The following is a 15,153-nucleotide window of genomic DNA, read 5'->3' as shown; positions in this document are numbered from 1 at the left end:
TTAATTCTAGGCCCTGGCCCATTAGATGGTGCCCGCCTACTTTGAGAGCGGATCTGTACCACTCAGTCCACTCACAGGCCACTCTTCTTTGGGAACACACAGACACACCCAGAAATAATGCTTTACCATTCCCCTGGGTATTCCTTAATCTATTGAGGTTGACACCTAAAATTAACCATCACACTAGCTCGAATTCCTCTTCCTTCTCCTTGATAAAACAGACGAGATAACAATGCCTGCCCCAGGGCTGTTAGGATTAGTGGTTAAAGCACAGTGGCTGGCAATTAGTAGGTGCTTGATAAGCAGTGTTGACCATTGTTATGATCACCACACACATTTATTGAGTACCTTACTGCAGACTTTCACTTTTACATGAATCCCTAAGAGAAAGGCTAGAAGATTGAAGTTTGCCTAGAGCGCCTGACCTGTGTGATCTCAGCAGGTGGGAGATCTGGAGGCCCCGACTACCTCCCCTGCATTGCAGCCAGTTCCCAGGAGACAAAAGACCCCAAGAGTTTTTCTTCCAAGAGTGTAGTTCATTTGTTCAATTGTAAACACCTACTTGGTTCCAAATACGTGGAGGGAAGGGGAAGGAGATGGAGATGGGGAGACTAAAATTCAACATTAAGAGAAAGTCCCTTGGCTGGGCGCTGTGGCTCACGCCTGTAATCCTAGCACTTTGGGAGGCCAAGGTGGGTGGATCACCTGAGGTCAGGAGTTCAAGACCAGCCTGGCCATCATGGTGAAACCCCATCTTTAAAAAAAAAAAAAAAAAAAGAGAAAGTCCTTGCTCTCAAAGAGACAAATAAGTAAACCAAGTTACCATGTAGAATGAAAGGTGTTGTAATAGAAGACTGTGCAGAGAGCCATGGGAATGCACAGGAGAGAGTGACCAACTGCCCAGATGAGGTAGGAAAGCGAGGTATTTGGGGAGCGGCCAGGTGGAGGGAGGGCCACTGCATTTAAATGTTTAGAGTTCAGCAAAGCTTGATCCTGGGGCAGTACTACCTTCTTCACGTTTACAGCTCTGGAATTCAACTCTTGAACTCAAAACTTCTGAATTCCAAATCCAGAAAGCCAATTGCATCCCTGACATCCTCATCTGGATGTCTCAGAGGCTCCTCAAACTCAACATGTCTCCAGTAGCACTCAAACTGCAGGCACTAGCAGTGCTGCTCTGTGCCCAGCTCCTCTCTCTGGCCTGTTCTAGCGCAGAAAGAGAGAAAACTTGGGGCCAGCAGAATTGAAGGAGTCACTCACTTTGAGGTTTGCCCTTTGCCTGCCTCATAATAGTCCGAGCTCTGTTCACAGGGTCATCAGACATTCCCACAGTAGGCACCTTTGGTAGAGGCAGAGGGGATCAGAGCAAGGCTGATGTGACCAGTGGCAACCCTGTGTGAAAAGTTCCTAGAGAAATCCCAGAAATACTTGGAGTCTTTGCTGGGGCAAGAACAGGAACTTGGGATGATTAGTGTTCACATGGCTTTGAATCCACAGACCACTGAGGCTTGCGTGATGTTTGGATTATAATCATCTTTTTTTCCCTGCTTGTCCTGCTAACCAGAAAGTGAGCTGCTTGCTAGGTGCAGTGGCTCACATCTATAATCCCAGCATTATGGGAGGCCAAGGCAGGCGGATCACCTGAGGTCAGGAATTTGAGACCAGCCTAGCCAACATGGCAGAAACTCTGTCTCTACTAAAAACACAAAAATTAGCAGGGCATGGTGGTGGGCGCCTGTAGTCCCAGCTGCTTGGGAGGCTGAGGAAGAAGAATCGCTTGAACCTGGGAGGCAGAGGTTGCAGTGAGCCGAGATAGAGCCACTGCACTCCAGCCTGGGCGACAGAGAGAGACTCTGTCTCAAAATAAATAATAAATAAATAAATAAATAAACAAACGTGGCTGGGTATAATGCCTCACACCTGTAATCCCAGCACTTCCGGAGGCTGGGGCGGGCGTATCACAAGGTCAAGAGATCGAGACCATCCTGGCCAACATGGTGAAACCCTGTCTCTACTAAAATACAAAAATTAGCTGGGCGTGATGGTGTGCCCCTGTAGTCCCAGCTACTTGGGAGTCTGAGGCAGGAGAATTGCTTGAACCCGGGAGGTGGAGGTTGCAGTGAGCTGAGATCACACCACTGCACTCTAGCCTGGTGCCTAGTGACAGAGCGAGACTCTGTCTCAAAATAAATAAATAACAGAGCGAGACTCTGTCTCAAAATAAATAAATAAATAAATAAATATAAAAATAAACAAACTCCCATTCTACCCTTTACCTTCACCACTGACCTGCTCCTCCTCAGTGTCTATATCTTAGGGAACTGCACCCGTAACTCACTGTACATGCTGGGTATCTGAGAGTTGTTCTAACTTCCCTCCTTTGCCTTATCGCTCTACCCCCACCATATACAAACCATTCTTAAGTCCTTTGTTGCTTACCGCATAAATATTGAAAATCCCATCTACATTTCTCTGTCTCCCCGTCTCTGCCTCCATCTGAAGTACGATCATGCCTCACTTGAACTTCTGCCACCTCTGAGCTGGTCCCCTACTTCCACCCCTGTACCCCTTTCCTATTTTCAACCTTGAAGCCAAAATAGTATTTTTCCTATTGCCTTTAGGATAAAGACCCGAGTCCTGCTAACATGTCTGACCTGCCCCTACCTGCATACCTGATTTTCTTTTCTTTTTTGTAGAGTTTGGGTCTCACTTTGTTGCCCAGGCTGGAGTGCAGTGGCGCCATCATACCTCACCACAGCCTCCAATTCCTGGCCTCAAATGATCCTCCTTCCTCAACCTCCCAAGCAACTGGGACTACAGGTGTCACTGTGCCCAGCTACACCTGGCTTTCTTACCTCATCTCATGCCATTCTCCTCCCTGGTTCCTGTGGTCAGCAACCCTGGCCTTTTTCAGTTCCTCAAATAAGCCAGACTCCTGCTTCCTCCCAACCATACCCATTCTGGTTCCTTAGCCTAAAACTCCACTCACTGTCCCCCTTCCGCCAATCCAGTGCCTTGTCTTTTATTTCTTTAGCACCTCCTCTTTACTTTAGCTACTGTAATTCCTATTACAGATATAGTCAAATGCCACTTCTTCAGGGAAGGTGTGCAGGCCCCCAGGGCAGGTCAGCTTAGTTCCCTTTGTTGCGTGCTTTCATGACTCCTTCCTTAAACGTTACCTTTTATTTATTTATTTATTTTTTAAAGATGGGGTTTCAGCATGATGGCTGGGCTGGTCTTGAACTCCTGACCTCAGGTGATCCACCCACCTCGGCCTCCCAAAGTGCTAGGATTACAGGCGTGAGCCACAGTGCCTGGCAAATGTTACCTTTTAAATTCACCTCTTTGGGGCTGGATGTGGTGGCTCATGTCTGTAATCCCAGCATTTTGGGAGGCCAAGGCGGGAAGATCACTTGAGCTGAGGCACTCGAGACCAACCTGGGCAACATGGTGAAACCCTGTCTCTACCAGGAAAAAAAAAAAAAATGCTAGGCGTGGTGTTGTGAGCCTGTGGTCCCAGCTAATTGGGAGGCTGAGGTGGGAGGGTTGCTTGAGCCTGGTAGGTGGAGGTTGCAGTGAGCTGAGATCATGCCACTGCACTCCATCCTGGGTGAAAGAGTAAGACCGCATCTCAAAAAAAAAAAAAAAAAAAAAATTACCTCTTTGTGATTATTTGAGTAACCTCCATCTCTGCAACTCAAATGTAAGTTCTATGAGGGCAGGAATTTTGTTTCTGGTGTTTAAGGTTATGTCCCTAGCACAGAGCTGGGCTGGATTGGCTGATTAGTAAATATTTGTTGACTCAACGACTATCAATAGGAACAGCACGTGCAGAGACAACAATACATTACAAAACTTGGCATGGGTCCCTGGAATGGCAAGTTGTGGGATATGATGTAGCTTTGGGTGAGTGGGGAGGGACACGTGGGAGATGGCAGGAGATAAGGCCAAAAGGTAGTCTGAGTCTTGATCCTCAAATAAGGAAACAGTGGAGAACAGTGAGATAACATGGTCAGAGGCCTAAAGCAAGGAAGAACACCATGGCTCACAGGTTAGATTTAGCCTGTGCTTATGTTTTTTAATTAGGCCTACCTAATTTAAAAAAATTGAATTAGTTGCCAGTACTTAAACATTGGGAGATTTCATATTTTTTGAAAGTTCTGGATTTCTAGTTTTTCTTGAAACATCACATGTTCTAGGGATGTACAGAGCTCTGGGCTCACATTCCTCCAAGCAATAATTCGCTTCTGCCTTTAGATGGCACTGCCTCTAACTCCCCAGGCATTTATGCTACCAGCCTGCCTCCTTAAGCGTTTGAGTTAGTGATCTTGTTCTAGATCATTCTGGTGGTGGAATGGGAGAGAAGACTGCAATGGCAGTCAGAAGAGCCCAGGGAGAAGAGGGAATTCGCCCTCAATTTGGAGATACGTAGACCCAAGGGACACTACATTTGGGCTCAGTCAGGCTTAGGCCTGGGGCTGGGGAGGGGGATAATATTCAGAACTTTCAGCCACCCTTTACATCAGAAGCTTAGTTTGGGCTCAAAGAGAATATAAAAGCAAAGAAATCCACTGTGATGCTGGCTGATCTGAGAGCAAACTGGAATTTTAGCAAATAAATGCCACCTTCACCAGGCGTGGTGCCTCATGCCGGTAATCCCAGTACTTTGGGAGGCCAAGGTGGGCGGATCACGAGTTCAAGAGGTGGAGGCCATCCTGGCTAACATGGTGAAACCTGTCTCTACTAAAAATATGAAAATTGGCTGGGTGTGGTGGGGTGCACCTGTAGTCTCAGCTACTCAGGAGGCTGAGGCAGAATTGCTTGAACCCGCGAGGGCAGAGGTTACAGTGAGCCGAGATCACACCACTGCACTGCAGCCTGGTGACAGAGTGAGACTCCACCTCAAAAAAAAAAAAAAGAAAGAAAAAAGAAAGCCACCTTCTGGGCCCAGGCTCACCTCTGTCCTCTTCATGCCTCAGAGAGATAAATGATGAATAAGGTTGTGGGCCTCACTATAGAAAAAAATGGCAGTCTTGAGGGGAAGCAAGACATTTCAAGAACTAAATAATATATGCAAGATAATATAATAAGAAAGCATTCATTCATTCAACAAATATATTTTGAATGTGTACCATGTGCCAGACACTGTGCTTAGTCCTGGGGACATAGTCATGAAGAAGACAGACATTGTACCTGCCTTCATAGTGCTTATACTAGGTGGTGTGGGAAGTAAGAGGATGATGGAATTTTTTTTTTTTTTTTTTTGAGACAGTCTCACTCTGTTTCCTAGGCTGGAGTGCAATGGTGTGATCTCAGCTCACTCCAACCTTAACTCCCCAGATTCAAGTGATTATCATGCCTCAACCACCCAAGTAGCTGGGATTACAGGAGTGCACCACCACGCCTGGCTAATTTTTGTATTTTTAGTAGAGACAAGGTTTCACCATATTGGCCAGGCTGGTCTTGAACTCCTGACCTCAAGTGATCCACCTGCCTCGGCCTCCCAAAGTGTTGGGATTACAGGTGTGAGCCACCATGCCCAACAAATAATGGAATTAATAGTGAAGGAAGTTTACATGCGGTGGGAGTTCTGGAAGGCAAATGTTTGAGCTGGGCTTAGAAGGAAGAATACAATTTCACTAGGGACTAGAGTAATGGATAGAGAGTCTATTCTGTCAGAGGAAAGAACAGAAAGAGGGGCACAGACTGGTGAGAATGTGTGAGATGCTTGAGGAATAGCAAAGTTATCAGTTTGGAGTGATTCTTATAGAAGAGAAGAAAGCAATTGTTTAGACCCTGAGATGCCTTCTAACCTAAATACCATTGTATTTTTTTTCCTAGAAATTGAATTCTTTACAATGGAACTGTTTCAAAAATCACTAAAATGAGAAAGCAGCCCAAAAGTAAAAACACTGTTGTCTTAGTGTATAAAGTTTCACTGTAGGCTGGGCAAGGTGGCTCATGTCTATAATCCCAGCACTTTGGGAGGCCGAGGCAGGTGGGGATCACCTGAGGTCAGGAGTCCGAAACCAGCCTGGACAACATGGTGAAACCCCATCTCTACTAAAAATACAAAAATTAGCTGGGCATGGTGGCGGGCACCTGTAATCCCAGCTACTAGGGAGGCTGAAGCAAGAGAATCACTTAAGCCCAGGAGGCGTAGGTTGCAGTGAGCCAAGATTGCACCACTGCACTCCAGCTTGGGTGACAGAGCGAGACTCCATCTCAAAAAAAAAAGTTTCACTGTAAAACAGGATGATCTTTTAGAATCAACATAACCTGGAGAACTTACGTATCAGAGTGAGAGGTGCTTGAATTTCTCTTTGCAAATTCCCTTCAGTTTATTCTTTAGAATACCAACACAGGTGACAAATTTTATTTTTTTTTAATTTTTGAGACAAAGTCTCACTCTGTTGCCCAGTCTGGAGTACAGTGGTGCAATCATGGCTCATAGCCTCAAACTCCTGGGTTCAAGCAATCCTCCTGCTTGAGCCTCCCCAGCAGTTGGGACTACAGGCATGTACCATCATGCTCAGTTAATTTAAATTTGTTTCTTTTGTAGAGTTGGGGTTTTACTGCATTGACCAGGCTGGTCTTGAACTCCTGGGCTCAAGCGATCCTCCTGGCTCAGCCTCCCAAATTGCTGGGATTACAGATGTGAGGCACTGTGCCCAGCTGTGAATCTGATTTTCTTTTTTCTGTAACTTTTTTCCTTCATGCCTTCTTTTCTAAGAGCTTGTGTAACTTTTGAAGTGATTCTGAAGTCAGTTCTAAAAGACGAGGTCCCAAAATACCTTTGAGCAACATGGCACTGTCAGAGCAAAGATAGACACACCCACCCAAGGTGACTACTTCAAGGGCAGCATTTGTTCCATTCATGATGCATGCATGCATTCAATGAATATTTATTAAATACCTACCTAATAGATGCCAGCCATTGTACTGGGTGTTGAGATAAGCGGTAAACAAGATAAATAGGGTTCCTGCTTTTGTGCTGCTTTCTACACAGGGGAGAAAGATAAACACCAAGTAAGCAGGGTAGAAATAAGTTCTAGAAAGATGACAAAATGGCCAGGCGTGGTAGCCCATGCCTGTAATCCCAGCACTTTGGGAGACTGAGGTGGGCACATCATCTGAGGTCAGGAGTTCGAGACCAGCCTGGCCAACATGGTGAAACTCCGTCTCTACTAAAAATACAAAAATTAACTGGGCATGGTGGTGTGTGTCTATAATCCCAGCTACTCAGGAGGCTGATAAAGGAAAATTGCTTCAACCCAGGAGGCAGAGGTTGCAGTGAGCTGAGATTGAGCCTCTGCACTCCAGCTTGGATGACAGAAGAAGACTCTGTCTCAAAAAAAAAAAAAAAGCTGATAAAACATGATACTGTGATAGACTAACTGAGAAGGGATGAGGTTGCTACTTTAAGTAGAATGGTCCAGGAAGATCTCTCTCCGGGGTTCCTGATGGAGGAGAAGAAGCCAGCCATGGCAAGTACTATGGGAAGAGCAGTCTGGACAAAAGGTGCAGCAAATGTAGCCGCCTTGAGGCAGGTACTGGTTGAGTGAATTCTGGGGAAAAAAAAGGCTGTGTGGCTGGAGAAGACAGTGAACACAAGCAGGTAGGAGTGAGGTGGGTGAGGTAGGTAGGGTCACAATGGTGCATGGCCATGTAGGCTGTTGTGTAGAAATTGGGAGAAAAATGAAAGCATGAGGACCAATTAGGAGGCTACTACAGTAAATATGCAACAAACACTTATTGAGTATTTACTATGTGCCAGAACTATGCTAGAAACTAAGGATATAACGGTGAATAAGATGTGGATTCCTATCCTCAGGATGCTGATGACAGCAGGGGAACACAGGTAAGTACACTGCAGATCAGTGTGGATAAAATAATAAGAATAAGGTTGAGTACAAGGTGTTATAGGAGTACAGAGGAGGGTCACCCAACCCAATCTCAGGGTTAAGGAATGCTTCCTGAAGGAGGTATCATCTAAACTGAACTTGAAGGACCTCAGGAGTTATCCAGGTAAAGGGCTGGAGAAGTGCATCCCAGGCACAGGAGAGGGCATAGAGGGGAGAGAGAACTTGGTCATTTGAGAACCTACAAGTAGTTCAGCCTGGATGGATCTTAGAGGTTTATATCCTGTTAAAAAAGAGATCAGTCTAAGTTTATTTTATTTGATTTTTTTTTTTTTGAGACGGAGTTTTGCTCTTGTTGCACAGGCTAGAGTACAATGGCATGATGTTGGCTCCCTGCAACCTCCGCCTCCTGGATTCAAGCGATTCTCTAGCCTCAGCCTCCTGAGTAGCTGGGATTACTGGTACCTACCACCACACCCAGCTAATTTTTACATTTTTAGTAGAGATGGGGTTTCGCCATGTTGGCCAGGCTGGTCTTGAACTCCTAATCTCAGGTGATCTACCTGCCTTGGCCTCCTAAACTGCTGGGATTACAGGCGTGAGCCATCGTGCCTGGTCATCCACCATGCCTGGCCTATTTTATTCTTATAAGCCTCTTACTTTTGCACAGCAAAGGCATTCAAAGGTTTTTCAGCAGCGGAATGACTTGCTTCCAGGGACTGCCCAGCTCTCACCTGCCTCTCTCCATAATCTCAAATCAATCTTAACAATCAACTGCTGAGCTGAAACTTTGAACCTGATACTATACTCAGTGTTGATGAAAAAGAGAGCATACTAGTTGAATACCTCTGTTCTCTGCTACCTAGGTGAAAAGGAGCAAAGGAGGGAAAAATCAAGATGTTTTCAGTCTCTGAATATCGGAAAAGGACTACCCGAAAAACTGCCTGAGACCACTTACATCCTATCGTCAGTGAGGACACTGCCCAGGAGTAGAGTGTATCAAAGGGACTTGAGGCCTACTTTAAGTTTTTTTTTTTGAGACGGAGTTTCGCTCTTGTTACCCAGGCTGGAGTGCAATGGTGCGATCTCAGCTCACCGCAACCTCCGCCTCCTGGGTTCAGGCAATTCTCCTGCCTCAGCCTCCTGAGTAGCTGGGATTACAGGCACGCGCCACCATGCCCAGCTAATTTTTTGTATTTTTAGTAGAGATGGGGTTTCACCACGTTGACCAGGATGGTCTCGATCTCTTGACCTTGTGATCCACCTGCCTCGGCCTCCCAAAGTGCTGGGATTACAGGCGTGAGCCACCGCGCCTGGCCTTACTTTAAGCTTTTTTAAATGAACTTTTGGAAAATCTAATTTGTTGAAGCTTGGGACCAGTCAGTTGATTGTGTGACCCAATAAGCTGACTCACAAAGTTTGTCCCTAAGCTCTAGGGAGGATGTGCATAAAACGGATACCTCATCAGCATGTTTGGTCTGCATTTCTTGGGATAGCAGTTCTCTACCTGTGCCAAGCTCACTAGGGCACTTATGACTCTAAAATGCTTTTTTTTTTTTAGATGCAGTCTTCTCACTCTGTCCCTAAGGCTGGAGTGCAGTGGTGTGATATTGGCTCACTGCAACCTTGACATCCTGGGCTCAAATGATCCTCCCAGCTCAGCCCCTCTGAATAGCTGCAACTATAGGCACCCACCATCATGCCCAGCTAATTTTTGTATTTTTTGTAGAGACTGGGTTTTGCCAAGTTGCCCAGGCTGGTCTCAAACTCCTGGGCTCAAGTGATCCTCCCACCTCAGCCTCTCGAAGTGCTGGAATTATAGGCGTGAGCCACTGTGCCCAGCTTGAGATACTTCTTTTGACAGGACAGTCTGATCCTACTTCTCTTCGCTTTGCATTACTTACTGGGAACTTGGAATCCCAGAAATAATAAATAATGATAGCTAACATCGATATGCATTTAGTTATTTAATTCTCACACCAGTCATCTGAAGCTGGTACTGTTATTCCTATCTTATAGCTGAGAAAATAAAAGTACAAGGAGGTTAAGTCACTTGCAGGGTTACTAGGGATTTGAATTCAGGTAGTTTGATTCAAGAGCCCCCAATTTTTTTTTTTTTTTTTTTTTTTTGAGATGAAGTCCCAATCCGTTGCCCAGGCTGGAGTGCAGTGGCGTGATCTCGGCTTGCTGCAACCTCTGCCTTCCAGGTTCAAGCAATTCTCCTGCCTCAGCCCACCAAGTAGCTGGGACTACAGTTGCGTGCCACCATGTCCGGCTTCTTTTTGTATTTTTAGTAGAGATGAGTTTCATCACGTTGGCCAGGCTGGTCTCGAACTCCTGACCTCAAGTGATCCATCTGCCTCGGCCTCCCCAGAGTGCTGGGGTTTTAGGTGTGAGCCACCATGCCCAGCTGAGAGCCCATATGTTTTAAGCATTATATCATAGGTGTCACTTACTTAGGAATTTAAAGACAAAGATTTAACCATAAACCCCTAAAACTGGCAAAGTTTGGCCCCCAGTTCTGTAAAATTTGATGTAATTGTACTGACTTCAATGATTATACAATGATTTCAGTGTCCTACAAAATAAACTTACAACTCACTAAAACAGAATTTCTTTGTATCATGTAGACCTAAGTGAACGAATTAATTCTAAAACTATTCTTAACAGTAAATATCAATGATAAAGTTGAAATTAAGCAATTGTGCTTACTTTCTGAAAGTTAATCAAATGTTTTTTTGGGAGGAAGGGAAATGATCCAACCTTCTAAAAAACACAGCCTAAAGGAAACAAGTTGATAAATGTCCCTATTATAAGCAGAGTCTTCTGAAATCTTTCATTCATCTTAGAGCCCAATACCTATAATGCCTAGTAAGTAATAACTATTAGAAATCACAATTACTAATATTTTTTAAAGAATTTAGTATATGCCAGTCTCTTTATAAGCCTTTAAATCTGGGATAAAGGCCAATGGTTACGCCCGTTTTACAAAGAAAAAGAAACTGAGGCTCAAAAAGGTTAAATAATCTGCCCAAGTCACATAAGCGATGAATTAAAGTTTGAAATCCAGGGATGTCTGATTTCAAAGTCCGAGCTCATAGTTCCCAAATAATTGTGGAAATTTGCTCTAAGAAACACTTATTTAAATGCATGAGGTTGATCACTATAATGAGGTGTTTCTCCCAGAATTTTGAACATGAAGTCAGACTCTTTCTTTTATTCCAAACTGCTCCTCGGTTTAATCATAGATACCAGATCAAATTATGAAATGAAAGCATTAGGGGCCATTGTCTTTTTCCTTTTTTTTTGAGGCAGAGTCTCACTTTGTCAGCCAGGCTGGAGTGCAGTGGTGCGAGCTTGGCTCACTGAAACCTCCGCCTCCCAGGTTCAAGCGATTCTCATTAGTCACTGGGACTACAGGCATGCACCACCACGCCTGGCTAATTTTTTGTATTTTTTGTAGAGATAGGGTTTCTCCATGTTGGCCAGGCTGGTCTTGAACTCCTGGCCTCAGGTGATCTGCCCACCTTGGCTTCCCAAAATGCTAGGATTACAGGCCTGAGCCACTGCACCTGGCCCCATCATCTTTTTTCTTGACCAACGTAAAACTCACTTGACACTTTGTTGATGTGTTACAAAGCATATTACAATTTATGAATGCCATGGAAATAATTACCACAGTGTCATTTGCAGTTGTTCATAATAGCAAATTTAAAAGATCTCTGTGAAAAATGCTGAAAAAGGTCTAGCGGACATTTTATCCACTGTGTGGGGTGAGGCCATGAGAGCAGGGATATGAGTGATAGTTAGGCATCAATTGCATGGCAAAACCCTAGCATTCAAGGTAAGGGTCTGCCCTGTATGACTCAAAAAGAAAATTACAACATAAGAGTGGTTATGGTTTTCCTGGTTTTGTTTTTGGTGATGAAAATATAAGGCGTTCTCAAATAGAATATCCCTTGAACACTTAAGACAAACTCTGGATAGCATAGGAATGGCTTAGGAAGTCACAGCCAGCTGATTCCTGGGAATGTCACCTGGGAGACAGCAACCTGAAAGTCAAGGTGACATAAGCTGGGCCTGATGGCTCGACACCTGTAATCCCAACACTAAGAGAGGCAAAGGCAGGAAGATAGCTTGAGGCCAGGAATTTGAGACCAGCCTGGGCAACATAGTGAGACCTTGTTTTCCTCAAAAAGAAAACAAAAAGAAAAACAAGTTTTGAAGTGATGTCAAAGGATGTGGTATATGCTTTAAACAAGTCACCAGCATACAGTGTTGTCTGTATCCAGGATGGGAGTGGGAGTGACTTTTCTCACATTTCTACTTAATAACTCATAGATTTTTTTTTTCTTTGCAACTGTGTGTTCAGTACGTTTGAAAGTCCTATTTCCCAAGGGAGGAATACCTCCTCCAGGGAACACAGACATTACATTGCTTCTATTAATTTGGAAGCTGAGATTTTCCAGTGGTCATTTTGGACTCTTCATACTACTGAGCCAATGGCAGATAAGGAGTTTATACTATTGGCTAGGGTGATTAATCCTGCGTGGAAATTAGATTGCTGCTACCAACAGGGGCAAGAAGAACTATGCTCATTCCCAGTGGATTCACTAGGGTAACTCTTAGTACTCCCATACCTAATAGCTATCAATGTAAAGCTATAGCAAAGCAATAAAGACAGGACCACTTATGACTTGAATCCTGTGGAAATGAAGGCTTGAGTCATCCCACAGAGTAAAGAATTTCCTCTGGCCAACATGTTGGCAGAGGGTGAGGGGAACATGGACTAGAGAGTGGAAGAAGGCAGCTATGAGGACCAGCTCAGCCTCATGACCATCTTACTGTGGCAAGGTCTGTGGCTACTATGTGTATATATATATGTATACACACACACACACACACATTTTTTTTTTGAGATGGAGTCTCGCTCTGTCACCCAGGCTGGAGTGCGGTGGCATGATCTCGGCTTACTGCAACCTCTGCCTCTCGGGTACAAGCGATTCTTCTGCCTCAGCCTCCCAAGTATCTGGGACCACTGGTGCGCGCCACCACACCTGGCTAATTTTTGTATTTTTAGTAGAGAAGTGGTTTCACCATATTGGCCAGGATGGTCTCGAACTCCTGACCGCATGGTCTGCCCGCCTCGGCCTCCCAAAGTGGTGGGATTATAGGTGTAAGCCAGTGCACCCGGCCTTTTTTTTTTTTTTTTTTTTGAGACAGGATCTCATTTTGTCACCAAGGAGGGAGTGCAGTGGCACAAACAGGACTCGCTGCAGCCTCAACCTCCCAGGCTCAAGTGATCGTCCCACCTCAACCTCTCCAGTTGCTGGGACCACAGGTGCACATTACCCACACCCCACTAATTAAAAAATTAAACATGTATATATTTTTTAAATTAAATAGGGTCTTGCTTTGTCACCCAGTGACATGATCATAGTTCACTGCAACCTTGAATTTCTGCCTCAACCTCCCAAGTAGCTAGAACTACATGTGCATATCACCATGCCAGCTTATTTTTAAATTTCTTGTAGAGATGAAGTCTTACTATATTCTGCAGGCTGATCAATATAGTGAGACCTCCTTTACCTCCCAAAGTGCTGGGATTACAGGCATGCCCCACCACACCCAGCCCCCAATTTTTTTTTTTTTTTTTGAGACAGAGTCTAGCTTTGTTGCCCAGGCTGGAGTGCAGTGGCACAATCTCAGTTCACTGCAACCTCTGCTTCCCAGGTTCAAGTGATTCTCCTGCCTCAGTCTCCCGAGTAGCTGTGACTATAGGCTCATGCCACCACACCTGGCTAATTTTTGTATTCTTAGTAGAGATGGGGTTTTACCATGTTGGCCAGGCTGGTCTCCAACGCCTGACCTCAGGTGATCCACCCACCTTAGTACCAAAGTGCTGGGAATATAGGCGTGAGCCACCATGCCCAACCCCCCTTTTTTTTTTGTACAGAGTCTCCATATGTTGTCCACGCTGGTCTTGAACTCCTAGGCTCAAGTGATCCTCCAGCTTTGACCTCCCAAAGTGCTGGGATTACAGGTATGAGCCACTGTGCCCAGTCTGTAGGTACATTTATTGATTATTTCTCTTTCTCCCTAATTTCCGTACTATTTGATGTGAAAGACACTGATGGTGGCTAATTTTACAGTTTAGGTTTCAGATGGGAGAATAACCGAACTGACATCCCTTGGCTATGATGTGGTTGGTGGCTGATGGAATTTGTGCTTCCCCTGTGTTTCCCACCCCCATCCATTCTCTGACCTTATTTGCTCTGTGTGCAAGAGGCTAACCCCCATGGGCTGTATCTTGTTGGCTCACTGCTCCCCTGGGTTCAGCCTAGTGGGAGGCACTTAGGAGAATGACATGCAGAAGAAGAATTTAGGGTCTTCCACTGTTCTGCGATGCATTTTAATTTTTTTTCTATTTTTTTTGATTAACAAGCAACATCATCAAAAACAGAAACACAACAACCTTAAAGCTGAAACAGCAATACGTCAAACTGCTGCTACAGTTCACAGATGTACCTGGAGTACACGCTCCCTCATTGCGAGGCAGGATGTAGGCACGTGACTGTGCATTTAGGTATATATACGACCAAGAAGAATCAGAGAAATGGAAAACACTGGAGAACAGAAAGTAACAAGAACTTTTCATCAGGCAATCCCAAAGCACTCTGCTGTTTTCCTCTTCTTTGCCTCTGTATCTTCTGTGGTTCCAGTTCCAGCTGAACTTGTGACAATCCCAAATCGTTCCTTCCTCTTTTTTAGTTTCTCATCATCTTCAGACTTTCTGGAGATTGAAGAGACATTCAAACCAAATCTTTGAGCTCTTTCCTTCAGCTTATCCAAGTTAACCATAGGTTCGTTATCAGATGACAGACCTTTTGTTGGAACTGAAGAAATCCCAAACCTAGCTGCCCGAGAAGCTTTCTTACTCTCCAAGCTGTCACAGGTACATTGAATCGTTCGGCCCTCTTCTGCATTCTCTCAATCTGTGGTATTTCAGATGTAATTTTCACCGCTTTCTTCTCTGCTGCCACATCAACAGTTTTTTCAGGGGGTTCTTCCTCTTTGACGGGAGCTCTATAAGCTTTGTTTCTTCTTCCTCTGTTTCATCTCCCAATACATCTTCTTCATTTGCCTCCTCTTCAGCATGTTCTTCAAGATATGCCTGGAGTCTGTGGATAAGATCTTGCTTTATTCCCTTGGTCTCCAAACCACGAGCAAGACATTCTTGCTTTAGTTCAGCAAGCTTCAGCTTATGGAGCTCCATCGTCTTGGTTGCCAT

General features: G+C 44.8%; 1 pseudogene; it reads right to left on the bottom strand.

The window, feature by feature from the left end:
- Nucleotides 1-14,519: 14,519 nt before the first annotated feature.
- On the bottom strand, nucleotides 14,520-15,153 carry LOC105708395 (SAP domain-containing ribonucleoprotein-like; annotated as a pseudogene).

The sequence above is a fragment of the Aotus nancymaae genome, unplaced genomic scaffold (genome assembly GCF_030222135.1).
Source record: "Aotus nancymaae isolate 86718 unplaced genomic scaffold, 86718_ANA_hifiasm-v0.15.2.pri h1tg000053l, whole genome shotgun sequence".
Classification (NCBI taxonomy): domain Eukaryota; kingdom Metazoa; phylum Chordata; class Mammalia; order Primates; family Aotidae; genus Aotus; species Aotus nancymaae.
Note: the sequence above shows the minus strand (reverse complement) of the source record. Positions and strands in the feature narration are given on the sequence as shown.